Source organism: Dipteris shenzhenensis, chromosome 26 (assembly GCF_047967505.1).
Source record: "Dipteris shenzhenensis isolate YYH24624 ecotype China chromosome 26, Dip_SZ_1.0, whole genome shotgun sequence".
Taxonomy (NCBI): domain Eukaryota; kingdom Viridiplantae; phylum Streptophyta; class Polypodiopsida; order Gleicheniales; family Dipteridaceae; genus Dipteris; species Dipteris shenzhenensis.
In genome coordinates, this window is record NC_141621.1 from 19,541,973 (window position 1) to 19,554,044 (window position 12,072).

Here is a 12,072-nt window from a genome sequence, read left to right on the forward strand (position 1 = left end):
ACACACACACACACACAGCACATAAAATCAGCACATGGGCTGAAAAGATAGAACATAAAATCAGCACATGGGCTGAAAATGCAGGCAAAAGGGCACCACTAGACAGGCTGGTAACAGACCCAAACATAGTACAATTGATCATCTCATTACATTTAGGGTCATAATGGAAGAAAGCAGACTATGAGGGGCTTCCCTATTGTGTTGCTTTGTTGATTTTAAAAAAGCATATGACACTTGTTAAATTAATTAACTAAAAACAATTGCAGGCCATTTGATCACATTTGCAAATTATAGCTTATTTTGGGGCTTTTTCAGATTTGGAGGGGGTTTCCATTTTCCGAGCAAAAACCCATGAGCGACGAGCAAACAAAAGGTAGGAGGGGTCAAAATATATAGGCTCGTCATTTTTGGGGAGCAAAAAAATCCAAATTATTTCAAGGAATATGTAAGTAAATATGAAATATTAATAAATAGATATAGATATAAATATACCTTTATATAATATACATATATAATGTCCAAGTGGTAACTTATTTTATCACTTTCAAAAATCCTTTCTTTTCCTTTCACCATTGGTTGGATCATGAAATTTTGAGCAAATATCCTCTTTATAGTTCCTCAAGATGACCTAAGAAAATAATATAATACTTTTTTAATAGACCCTCTAAGTGTATTTTTCCAGAGGAATATGGTTTGAAGAGCTTGCCCCCCAACCCTATTCCGCCGGCGGAATACCCTTGGAGAGCCTACGTAAAAGGGGTCATAACTTTTGCTCCTTATCTCAGATTGAGGAGCTGTAAAAAGGAAAAATGTTCAAAATTTCATGATCTATGCAATGGTAGGCTTAAAATTATACTTTTGATAGTTATAAAAGATAAAAAGTAAAAATTTCAAGATGTATATGAGAGTTACAACTTCTCCCTAATTCATATTATGATAGGAAGGAGTTCAATAGAGACCACATTTCCTTAAAAGTACTTAGGTTTGGAGAATTGGGAATATTTTAAAAATTCATTCCTTGCCTTCCCATATTTGATAATGTATTACAAATTAATTTATGATCGATTATAATGGCCTCAAGTATGAGGTTTCCAATATCTTTTTCCTACTCATCCAAGGAATATGGTATACATTGTTATATGAGAGCTTCAAATATGGGATTGCTAAAGATTAGGGAAACTCTTTTAAATTGATTTAATTACCATAATCTTCAAAAGAGAGTATGGTAGGGATAATAAGTAAGTATATGGTTCCATAAATGAGAAATTAAGAAAGAATTGTATATTCCTTTGAGAAATATACAAGCATGGTTGGTGTCAAAAATTATCGCTCGGACTTTTCTACTTGTAGGTTCTTGCTCGGAAAGTGTGCACATCCCTGATTTGGACAGCAAGTCCTATTTTTTGCAGTTGCAAGCCTTGAGGCTATCTTTTGGGTCACTTTGTCAGTGCTTTTTGACTTGTCCCATTTGCAAAGGCTGGCAACAATCATGATTTAGCATTCTTTGTGAAGATGATAAGTTGGATGGCACCAACTATCCGATGTGGTCTTATCTCATGAAACATATTCTTGTTGCAAGGCATTTTTGGAACATTGTTTCTGGGGTTGATCTGAGGCGATCTGAGGCCAACCAATGCTACAGTGGCTGCCCCTACTGCTGGTCCCTCTGCAGAGGGTACTCCTCCTGATGCTTTATCCTCTAGCACCCTTGTTGCTACTCCTCCAACTCAGGAACAAACAAGATGGGATGCAAGAGATGCAAATGCACATTCTTGTATTGCTTTATCATGCAAGAGAATCATTATTCCACACATCTGGTCATGCAGGACAACAAAGGATGCTTGGGACAAATTGGCTTCTCTTTATCAGATTCGCAATGAGGCACGTGTTGCATATTTAAGAAGGCAATTGTAGGAAGTCAGCATGAATGAAGGTGACTCTATGGATGCATACTTGACAAAGGTCAAGAACCTCATGAAACAACTTGCCAATATTGATGAGGTGGTGCCAAATTCTCAGCGTGTGAGTACCACATTGAATGGGCTGCTAGATACATATCAGGGGTTTGCTACAACCCTTCGACTAGTGGCCATGGGTAATCTAGACCACTACTCCTTTGATCAGTTAGTCACTTTGCTTTTGCAGGAAGAGCAAAGTCGTGCTAATAGGCAAGCTACTGTTCCTGATCATGCATTTGCTTCACAACAGACAGGAAAAGGCAAGGCTTCCAAGCCTATGGACAAGCCTAAATATGCGCCTAACAGTAGCAATACCTCCAATGCATCTCAAAATACAGCAAATAAGTCAAAGAAGAAAAGATGCAACTATTGTCGCAAGCCAGGGCATGAAATTTCAGAATGCAGGAAGCGCATTGCTTCGGAGAAAAAGAAAGCAAGATTGACAGTCAATGCCTCACATGCAATTGAATCCCATGAGCCAGCAGATGCCTCACATGCACATGCTCTCCAAGATGATTGGGCATGGGCTGTCCATTGCTCTTTTGATCCCTCCAAAGTTGATGCATTCTTTACTGCTAATGATGCTCAGTCTTGGTATTTTGATAGTGGTGCTTCCAAGCACGTCACCTCTTGCAGACAATTGTTTCATTCCTTAGCTAATGCACCTCGAGGGGGGAGTGTCACATGTGCTAATAATGCTTCCTATTCTGTAACAAGAATTGGAGATGCGTAGCCCACATCCATTTCAAGCCATCCTGTCACTCTGACAAATGTTCTTTTTGTGCTTGGAATTGAAGTCAACTTGATTTCAATTTTAGCAATTGCCACTTCAGTTTCAGAGTGATATTTGATGGATACAGATGCTTAGTATATGATCTTCGTGGTGACAATGCCATAGTTCTCACTGGCACTTTGCAAAAGGGGATTTATCACCTTAATCATCACTCAGCTACACTTTCTATTGAAGCATTTTCTATTTCAGATTCACAGCTTGCTGAAACTCATCTTTGGCATGAGAGAATGGGTCATCTCAATTATAGAGCTCTTGTCAAGTTACATCCACAGGGCATGGCAAATGATGTATCTCAAACTCACACAGTTTCCAAACATGTGTGTGAGGGTTGTCTTTTGGATAAGATGCATCGGTTTCCTTTTTAAAAGAATTGTCCAAAACTCTCACAAAGAAAATTGCAGCTAGTGCACAGTGATGTCTGTGGCCCAATGAGGACAAATGCCATTGGGGGGTACAAATATTTCATGACTCTAATTGATGACTTCAGAAGATATTGCTGGGTTTATGCTTTAAAAGCCAAATCTGAAGTGTTCTCATGCTTTCAGAGGTGGCTGAATATGGTTGAGAATGAATCAGGATGCAAGGTTGTCACCCTCAACACAAATAGGGGGGGAGAGTATATGTCAAAGGAGTTTGATGCATTTTTGCCTTCACATGGCATTGTTCACTCATGCACTACTCCTTACACTCCTTAGCATAATCCTGTTCCTGAAAGGAAGAACATGTCCACTATGGAGATGGCTAGATGCATGCTTAAGGCCAAGTACTTGCCCAATAAATTTTGGCTTGATGCAGTGATGTGTGCGAACTATGTGCTGAATAGATCACCTACAAGGGCATTGAGGATTGTTACACCTTATGAAGCATGGAAAGGCAGGAAGCCTTCACTTTCACACATGAGAGTTTTTGGGTCTCTTGCATATGTTCATGTACCATCTCAGCTGAGACATAAGCTTGATGAGAAGGCAATCAAATGCATATTTATTGGTTACAGCCAGGAGAGCAGAGGGTATCAGTTGTATCACCCAAATGCTGGGAAGATTATTGTCAGTAGAGATGTGATCTTTGCTGAACATTCGGCTTGTCCTCTTGTGGACTGCAAAGCTAAGCCAGAAGTGCACATGTTTGATGCCTTTGGTTACCTCTGCTTCCCTCTGAGGGGGACTTTGACCAGAACATGAGCCTCCTGTAGGCCCTCCAACAAGCAATGATCAGCTAGCACCCCATGCTGATTTGCAGGTTCCGCTTCCAGCACAAAATGATCCCACTATTCATGATGCAGTGATTGAAGAAAGAGCTGTCAATAGACAGCAAGGGCAAGTTCCCAGATGGCTTCTTGACACATTGAGGGACAGTAAACAAGATCAACCTATTGCTACCCGGACAAGATCAGGGAATAGACAGATGCATGGTCACTTTCTTGAGTTTGCACTCCTACTACTTTAGTTTGAGGATTGCAAGCCAATCTCTACTCCAGTGGACCCTGGCTTCAAATTTTCAGCTCATGATGGGAGCCCACCATGTGATATCACTCTTTACCAGCAGGTCTTTACCAGCAGGCTGCTGGATGTCTCATTTACTTATGCCACACCAGACCTGACTTACAGTATGCAGTATCCCAGCTAAGCAGGTTCATGCACATGTCCAGTTCACAACATTGGCAGGCAGTGAAGAGAGTCTTCAGATAACTCAGAGGCACTCATGACTTAGCCCTCTTCTATGGTGATCAGGGTTCACTTACCATGCATGCTTACACAGATAGTGACTGGGCAGGTTGTTCCGACACCAGAGTGTCACATACCAGCAATTGTTTTTTGCTTGGCAGGTCATGTATCTCTTGGCTCAGTAAGAAGCAACCAATAGTTGCCACATCTAGTTGTGAGGCTGAGTATAGGGTAGTCTTCACCGCTACAGAAGAGAGTATCTGGGGCTTCGACAGTTACTTATAGATCTTGGTATTCGCTAGACATCCTCCACTATGGTCTACATTGACAGCCAGAGTGCTTTGGCCATTCCACATAATCCACTGTTTCATGCGCGTACCAAGCACATTGAAGTTCACTATCATTATGTTCGACAGCGGTTGTCAGTAGGAGACATAGAGTTGTCCTACCTTCCCAAAGAGGACAACATAGCATATATGTTTACAAAGGCACTTCCTCGTCCCAAGTTCGAAGTCTTTCGACAGGCTTTACACTTGGTTCCCTTTGTTACATGATCTGGCATACGTTGTACATTCATAGGTGGCTATAGCCTTTTGCATGAACATGTGCCACAATGACAAAAAAATACCAGGTATTCTAAGACGTTTTCAGAATACTTCAGCCCATACCATGGAGTGGGGTTTGTAGGCCATCTTCTCCCGGTCGTCTTGATGCCCTCTGGGCCCTAGTATGTGCCATGTAGCTTTAGTTATTGGCACTTAGGTCACCTAGTACTTAGTGTCTTATGACACCTAGTATTAGTGGTACCACTAGGACACTAGGTCCTAGGCTTCTCTTTTATAGTACTTTGTACTTTCATTTTCATTCTTCTAGTTGATGTGATGGCTTCCACTTCTTGCTCCACTCTTATGCATCCTTTTGCTTCCATGAGCCTACAAGAAGCTGGCCTGGAGTCGTCATCATTGTGCTCATCATCATCCACCCATTCAATGTTGGGTAAGCTTGCTTTGATCTTTGTCAATATTTCACTATATGTGTCCTCCTCTTTGTACCAATCTTCTAGGAGTCCCCCTATTCTAATCTTCAGCGCATTATCACATCTAGCTTCATGTTCTTTAATCTCTACTTGAATATCATACTTGCTTGCTTTGGTGTCCACTTCCACAATCACTTTCTTCTTAGTAGTTTGTACTTCAGAGTGAACAAGATCTTTGACTGTAGAGACTAGCTGTGGGGTTGGGGGGGGGATCCTTACAAGATTTTACAGCCTCATCAATTATTGCATGCTTACCAGGCCCTTCTAGAATGTGAAGTCGAGCCTTTACTTCTGCCAGTTCCAATCGTAGCTCTCTCACTATCTGTTGCAGATAAAAAATTGAGCCTATGGGACAAAGTGCATAAAAAGAAGACTCATACAAGCCTCAATGTGCTCGAGCAAAGGGCGTGCTAGGGTCCTTGTTGATACTAATCTAATGTATGCTGATCTCTGAGTCCTTGAATGAGATCAGCCTCGAATGGCTCGAGCCTGCTCCTGTATGACGCGGTCTTGCTCTTGGGTGAAGCGGACCTGCTCATGTGTGAAGCGTGTCAGTTGCACCTCGCGCACACAGATACTGTGTACCTCCATAAGCAAGGTCTCCCAGGGCTCTGGTGGGTCAGTTCGTCCGTGTCCTAGCTGAAACTGGAAGGGCTGTGACACAAAAGTATGAGGATGAGGCCGAATAGTGGATGGTGACTGGGTGAGTTGGGTAAGATATGGAGACGACAAAGGCATGGATGAGGCGATCCCAATTGGGTGTGCGAGTGTAGGCTGATTGAGAGGGGGAGGGGAGAAAGAAAGAAAGAAAGAAAGTCTATTAACGTCCATTGGAGACCAAAAGGTTTATGGGACAGCAAGAAACCCTCTAGTACATCTGCTTTATGGAGGGCACATGGCAGCTCCCAAGGAGTGCAAAAAGCAACCCACATTATTTAGAGTACCTACATGATAGTTTGAAAGAGTAAACAGCCATACATCAGTTTAAGACTGAGAGTCTTTTGGTTTTGATTGAACTCTTTGATTAGTGTTACGCCTTCACGGTAAACTGCCCATTTTCCATCCTTTCTGGCAGCCTTGACTTTAGCCAATTAAGTTGCCTTAATCTTAAGTTGAGCTTGTGTAAGCTCCTATGCTATCCATACTTTGGTGCCCTTCAACTTGTGAGATTGTCGAAGAATCTTGATCCGCATATCTTTTGACTTCAGTGTAAGGATTGCATGACCTTTATAGTGCAAAATAGAAGCTGGCCTGGAGTCGTCATCATCCTGCTCATCATCATCGACCCATTCAATGTTGGGCAAGCTTGCTTTGATCTTTGTCAATATTTCACTATATGTGTCCTCCTCTTTGTACCAATCTTCTGGCAGTCCCCCTATTCTAATCTTCAACGCATTATCACATCTATGTTCGTGTTCTTTAATCTCTGCTTGAATATCAGACTTGCTTGCTTTGGTGTCCACTTCCACAATCACTTTTAGCAGTTTGTACTTCAGGGTGAACAAGATCTTTGATTGTAGAGACTAGCTGCAACGTACGGGGGGAATCCTTACAAGATTTTACAGCCTCATGAATTACTACCTGCTTACTAGGCCCTTCCAGAATGTGAAGTCGAGCCTTTACTTCTGCTAGTTCCAATCGTAGCTCTCTCACTGCCTGCTGCAGATAAAAAATCTGATCCTGTTGCCCAAGGATGGGTTGTTTTGAGCCTTCTTGTTGGTAATTCCATGCATATGGAGAGGGTGTCATGGCTGCAACTGTAGAGTACCGAGTCCTGATGGATGTTGAAGGAGTTGAGGGGGACTTGGAGGAGAGGGTAGGTCAGTCCATAGTTGGCTGTCTATTGAACCCCCTAGCTTAATCTAATCCTTGGGTTGGGTTGGGGTTTTAGCCCAACTCGGGGTTATGGTTAGTTTGGCAGCTTCTAACAGGTACGAATGGAGAGGTACGAGCTGTTGCTGATGGACTGTACGGTATTGGTTGCCCGCTAACGGGCTGTATGGACGGGGAAGAGTTACGAACGACAGAGGTTTGGAGGTATGGACGTAGTATAGAGGTGTGGAGGTATTGCGGAGGTACGAACGAGGTACGAACGGAGAGAGAGAGAGAGAGACAGAGAGAGAGAGAGAGAGAGAGAGAGAGGGGGCGGGGGGCTAGCGGGAGAGAGAGGGAGGTACAGACGAGGTACGGAGAGAGGCTAGCGGGAGGGGCTAAGCGGGAGAGAGAGAGAGAGAGAGGCGTAGTGTATGACACCTCTGAAGTAGGTGTCATAAGCGGTGAGAGAGCTGTAACGGGAGAGGAAGGGAGGGATGAAAATTGTGACAACCCCCGTACCCCAGGGGAGAGGGAAGAGGCCGTGTCATGGGTATGTCGGTGACAGTAGCTGGGGGTTGATAGCAAAGCAAAGGCAGGATCCACCTTAGCCTCAATTCAGCCTCAGTCTCTGCTTCTAAGTCCGCTTCGATTGTAGCGCGTGTTCACATCAGTTCTGTTTGCTGCTTTTCTTTTGTCGTCTTTCTTGGTTTTGTTCGTCTCTTTATCTCGTTCTCCCTTTCCCATTTCCTGAATCTTGAATTTTGGATCGACTTCTAGCTGTTTTCCTGTACAGGTCCTAGTGCTGGAGCGGGAGTGGGAACACGAAGCCCCGCCCCAATGGCGAGAGGCACTCCCGGGGCTGGACCCTGGGCTTGTGCGGGGAGGGGATTCGATGAAGAGGCGGGGGGGGAGGGGTGTTACGATGTAGAGGTCGGGGGGGGGGGCGGGGCGAGGGGCTGCTGCGCAAAAGCAACAACAAGAGTAGCACGCTACTGTGCGGGGGGGCGGGGTAGGTTAGCGCGGGGGGTACGGGTAGGCTAGCTGTGTGGGGGGGGAGGGGCGTAGGCTAGCTGCGCGGGGGGGTAGGCTAGAGGTGGGGGGGAGGGGTGCGATGTAGAGGGACAGGTGAAGGCCAGCCGGCGGGGAGGAGAAGCAGGCCGACGGAGGGGAGCAGCAGCGGGAGGGGAGGAGGCAGCCAAGCGGGAGGGGCAGCAACCAAGCAGGAGGGGCGGCGGCCAACAACAGCAGTAAGGCGGCAGCGACCGGTAGCAGCAGCAGGTTAGGAGCGGCGCCAGTAGGGGCAGGGCGGCGAGGGGGGGGGGGGGAGAGAGAGAGAGAGAGAGAGAGAGAGATTTGCGGGCCTATGAGACAAAGTATAATCATAGAGAAACTCATACAAGCCACTATGGGCTGAAGTCGAGGCCTTACTAAGGCCCTCTTGAGTACTATGGCAGCTAAGATGCTGAAGGGAAGGTATGAGTGGTTGGCACCGAGTGGAGGAGGGACAATAAAATTGTGTATTCGTGAGGCAAAAGCTAGTGGACCCAACAGGTAGTCCATTGTGCTTCTTCGCCCACCATGTGGGAAACAAGTGAGCCCACCAGATAATGGCCATCTCCGGAGACTGCTATATATGATCAAGTCATGGATAGCCCCCAACTCAAGTAGATGTCTCCTGTATGCGATTACTAATGCTTTTGCATCTGCTGACTGCCTGCATCCATCTCTGGTACTACGAGGGAATCATCATCGAAATCTAGCAGGCCAGTGTGTTTGTTTCCAGTACGTGCATTGAAGTCACCAAGGAGGAGAGTGTCCCCCTGTCTAGAAAGCTCTGTGATGTCATCATGAATAGTCTCATATGGGCTGTACCCTTTAGAGGCGACTTCCCATGTATAAGATGATGTGTCTGGAGGAACGTAGCACACTGCAATGAAAATTGGACGTGTATCTGGTAGCTGAACTCTCACCCACATATCTCGTGCGTGCTCCTCTCTCCGGGTCACAGCTATGAGTGGTCTTAGGTGTGCTCTAAAAAGGACAGCCACGCCTCACAACCCCTGTATCCCAGTGTCTCCTCTCATCTCCTTCCTATGGACTGATTCCCAGATATATCCCGTCACCATGGGCAGCCCTCTTTCCGGGCTTTCATGGGTCTCAGTGTAGAAGATCATGTCTCTGTCGTTGTATCGTTCCAAGAAACCCCCAGGATCGGACCAAAGGGTACCATTGCAATTCCACAGTTCTATTTTGAGCCCCCTTTGTGCTCTCATCTCTTGGGTCTGACACTGTCATGTGCTGTCCATCTTCCCCTCTTCTCTTTCTTCCCTTTCACCCCTTTCTGCTCACTCTCTGATAATCACTTTTCCATCTCTGTAGGCAGCCCATTTACTTGCATCTTTAAAACCTGGTAGGAATTTTTTTCTAGGAGCCGACTTCCAGCAAAGTAGGCTCATTTCTACATTGTAGTACCCTTTATATAAGTTCACTTTTAGTTTTAAAGACTTCTATTGTCGCAAAGTATACTGTGGGGATTTCAATTCAGCATAACGTAATGATTGATGAGTGGTTGGCACTACACATAACCCACTAACACGGAGTTTCTTTTGTACATGAAGCTGTCAACTGTAGTGAAATAATGACACATGATAAGCGTTAATCTGAGCAACTGCGGAGGGGGGTTTCCAGACACAGTCTGGATGTGCCTGGGGGCAGGCCTAAATGCATTTAAACATTTTGCCTGGGGGCAGGACTAAGTGCATTGAAACATTTTGGCTGTGACCTTTGGATTGTCTTAACTCAGGGATCATGAGTTTGGTTACCTTGTCAATTTGTGATTTATGTGCTGAAGCTCATAGATGGTTTTTCTTTCACTCCCATCTCTGTCTGTCTCCAACTATTGTGGCTATTAGACTTCCTGAGGCCTGGAGCAGTGGTTAGTCTGTGTCTTTTGTAACCAAGGTGAGACAATTAAAGTGTCCTTAATTGACAAGTCAGTCATATCCTTGAGTTCAGAAAGTACCACTAGTCAGAGCTATTAGACTGAAGCTCTAGTTTTTTACTCCCTGCTTAGGCCTATTCTCTCATCACCGTATGCAAATCCTAGTTGTCTGCACTGTGGCATACATCCTAGGAGGTTAATTGTTGTCATAGTTATGGTGTTTATCCATCTTGAAAGTATTTGGCTTTTGTACCAAATTAAGACATCAGACATCTATACTTATCTTCGGCCTTACATCTGATCTTCTTGAAAGTATTTAACTTTTGTACCAAATTAAAAAAATAGACATCGATGCTTCTTACATCTGATCTTTTGTATGACTTAACAGCGATGTAAGTGGCGCCTTCCTTGGGTAGTGATTATGTTTCACATTCCTGGCCTCTTACAATAATTCATAATTTTACAGGTGGTAAAAAGCTTTTCATCTGGGAAAAGGGAAGGAGGAGATTTTGTTGGTGCTTGTGTCTCTCCTAAAGGGGAATGGATATATTGTGTGGGCGAAGACAGGTACTTGAAAGAAATAACAAAGTTTGTCGTCATAAAAAGGTTTGGTCGATATATGGTGTTTTCCTCTTTTTTGAACACCCTGCAGGTTTTTAAATGAGAGCATTGTTGATCCATGTTTTTCTCTGTAGTTTAAAAGCATGAAAGCTCTCTTTTCTGTGAAATGCAGGATGTTGTACTGCTTCAGCCATCAATCAGGAAAGCTAGAACATCTGATGAAGGTATCACATTGTCTGTGAAGTAGTGCTAGCATTAGCGTTCAACTTCACTTTTGTTTTCACACATGCGGGCCCCTAACCTTTTGGCTACACAGGTTCACGAGAAGGATGTGATTGGGGTTACACCGCACCCTCATAGGAATCTTCTAGTGACGTATGGGGAAGACAGCGTAATGAAGTTGTGGAAACCATAACTTCATGCAAGTTCATGTTGCTAGGGAAGTAAATGGCTATTGTGCCTTTTACTTTGTAATTTATGTTCACAGGAAAAAGATGTAGCTCAGTGAAGCATGTTTGTCTAGCTGTTTTTTGCTACGTTGTAAAATTGTTGCTCATGTAGTACATGTCTTCCTTACTATGGAAGAGGAATTTCTATTCAAAGTCTCAAATCTCTTTCATACTAAGAAAATGATCACTGGTATGTATGCTGTTTCATACCCATAGAAGGTCATCAAGTATGTTATTAGTCTGATAGATTGTTGTTTCTTAATCCTTGTGCTGCAATAGTTTGTGCGCCCAAGGGAAGGTTCTCAGACCAAGCATTTGTCATTTCCTACCGTTTGCCTGTTGGTTCAGGAAAGTCTGCGTGCTCCAGAGCCTATTCTGATAGTTAGGTGTGCGCTAAAGGTTCAAAGCTCCTGTGATTCCTGTTTTGAATGCTGACAAACTGGAGCTGGCTACCTGGTTTCATTTTGTTGAGATGTCCAGAGCATAGAGAAGTTACATAATGGGAAGGAGTGCTTGTGCTTGTGCTGCACACATGCTATGTACAGGCATATGAAATATAACGGTATGGAAGCATTTGTGCATGTGTACGCCCACATTGCACACATTGCATATGTCACCATCAATGTATACATGCAATTGTAGTTGGCTTGATGCATTTGTGAAGGGATGCATCAACACATGATCACCCCATGTAGGGAGGAGGGCATCTTGTGCATATTTATAATGTCCCTTGAAAGTCCTGCAATTACATGTGTTATTATTAATGCACATCTGTGTTTTTGCTTCTGGCCACGACAGTATTACATTGGAGATGCTGTGAGAATCTTCAATCGTTTCCATTTTCTGCTTTTGTCT

At 44.1% G+C, this 12,072-nt stretch overlaps 1 long non-coding RNA gene across 1 annotated transcript; it reads left to right on the forward strand.

Annotated features, from left to right (window-relative positions):
* The first annotated feature begins 10,670 nt into the window (after positions 1-10,670).
* Positions 10,671-11,303, forward strand: LOC147884782 (uncharacterized). Its single transcript, XR_015543526.1, has 3 exons — positions 10,671-10,774; positions 10,941-10,992; positions 11,085-11,303. It is a non-coding gene; the product is annotated as an uncharacterized LOC147884782 (long non-coding RNA).
* Positions 11,304-12,072: the final 769 nt, after the last annotated feature.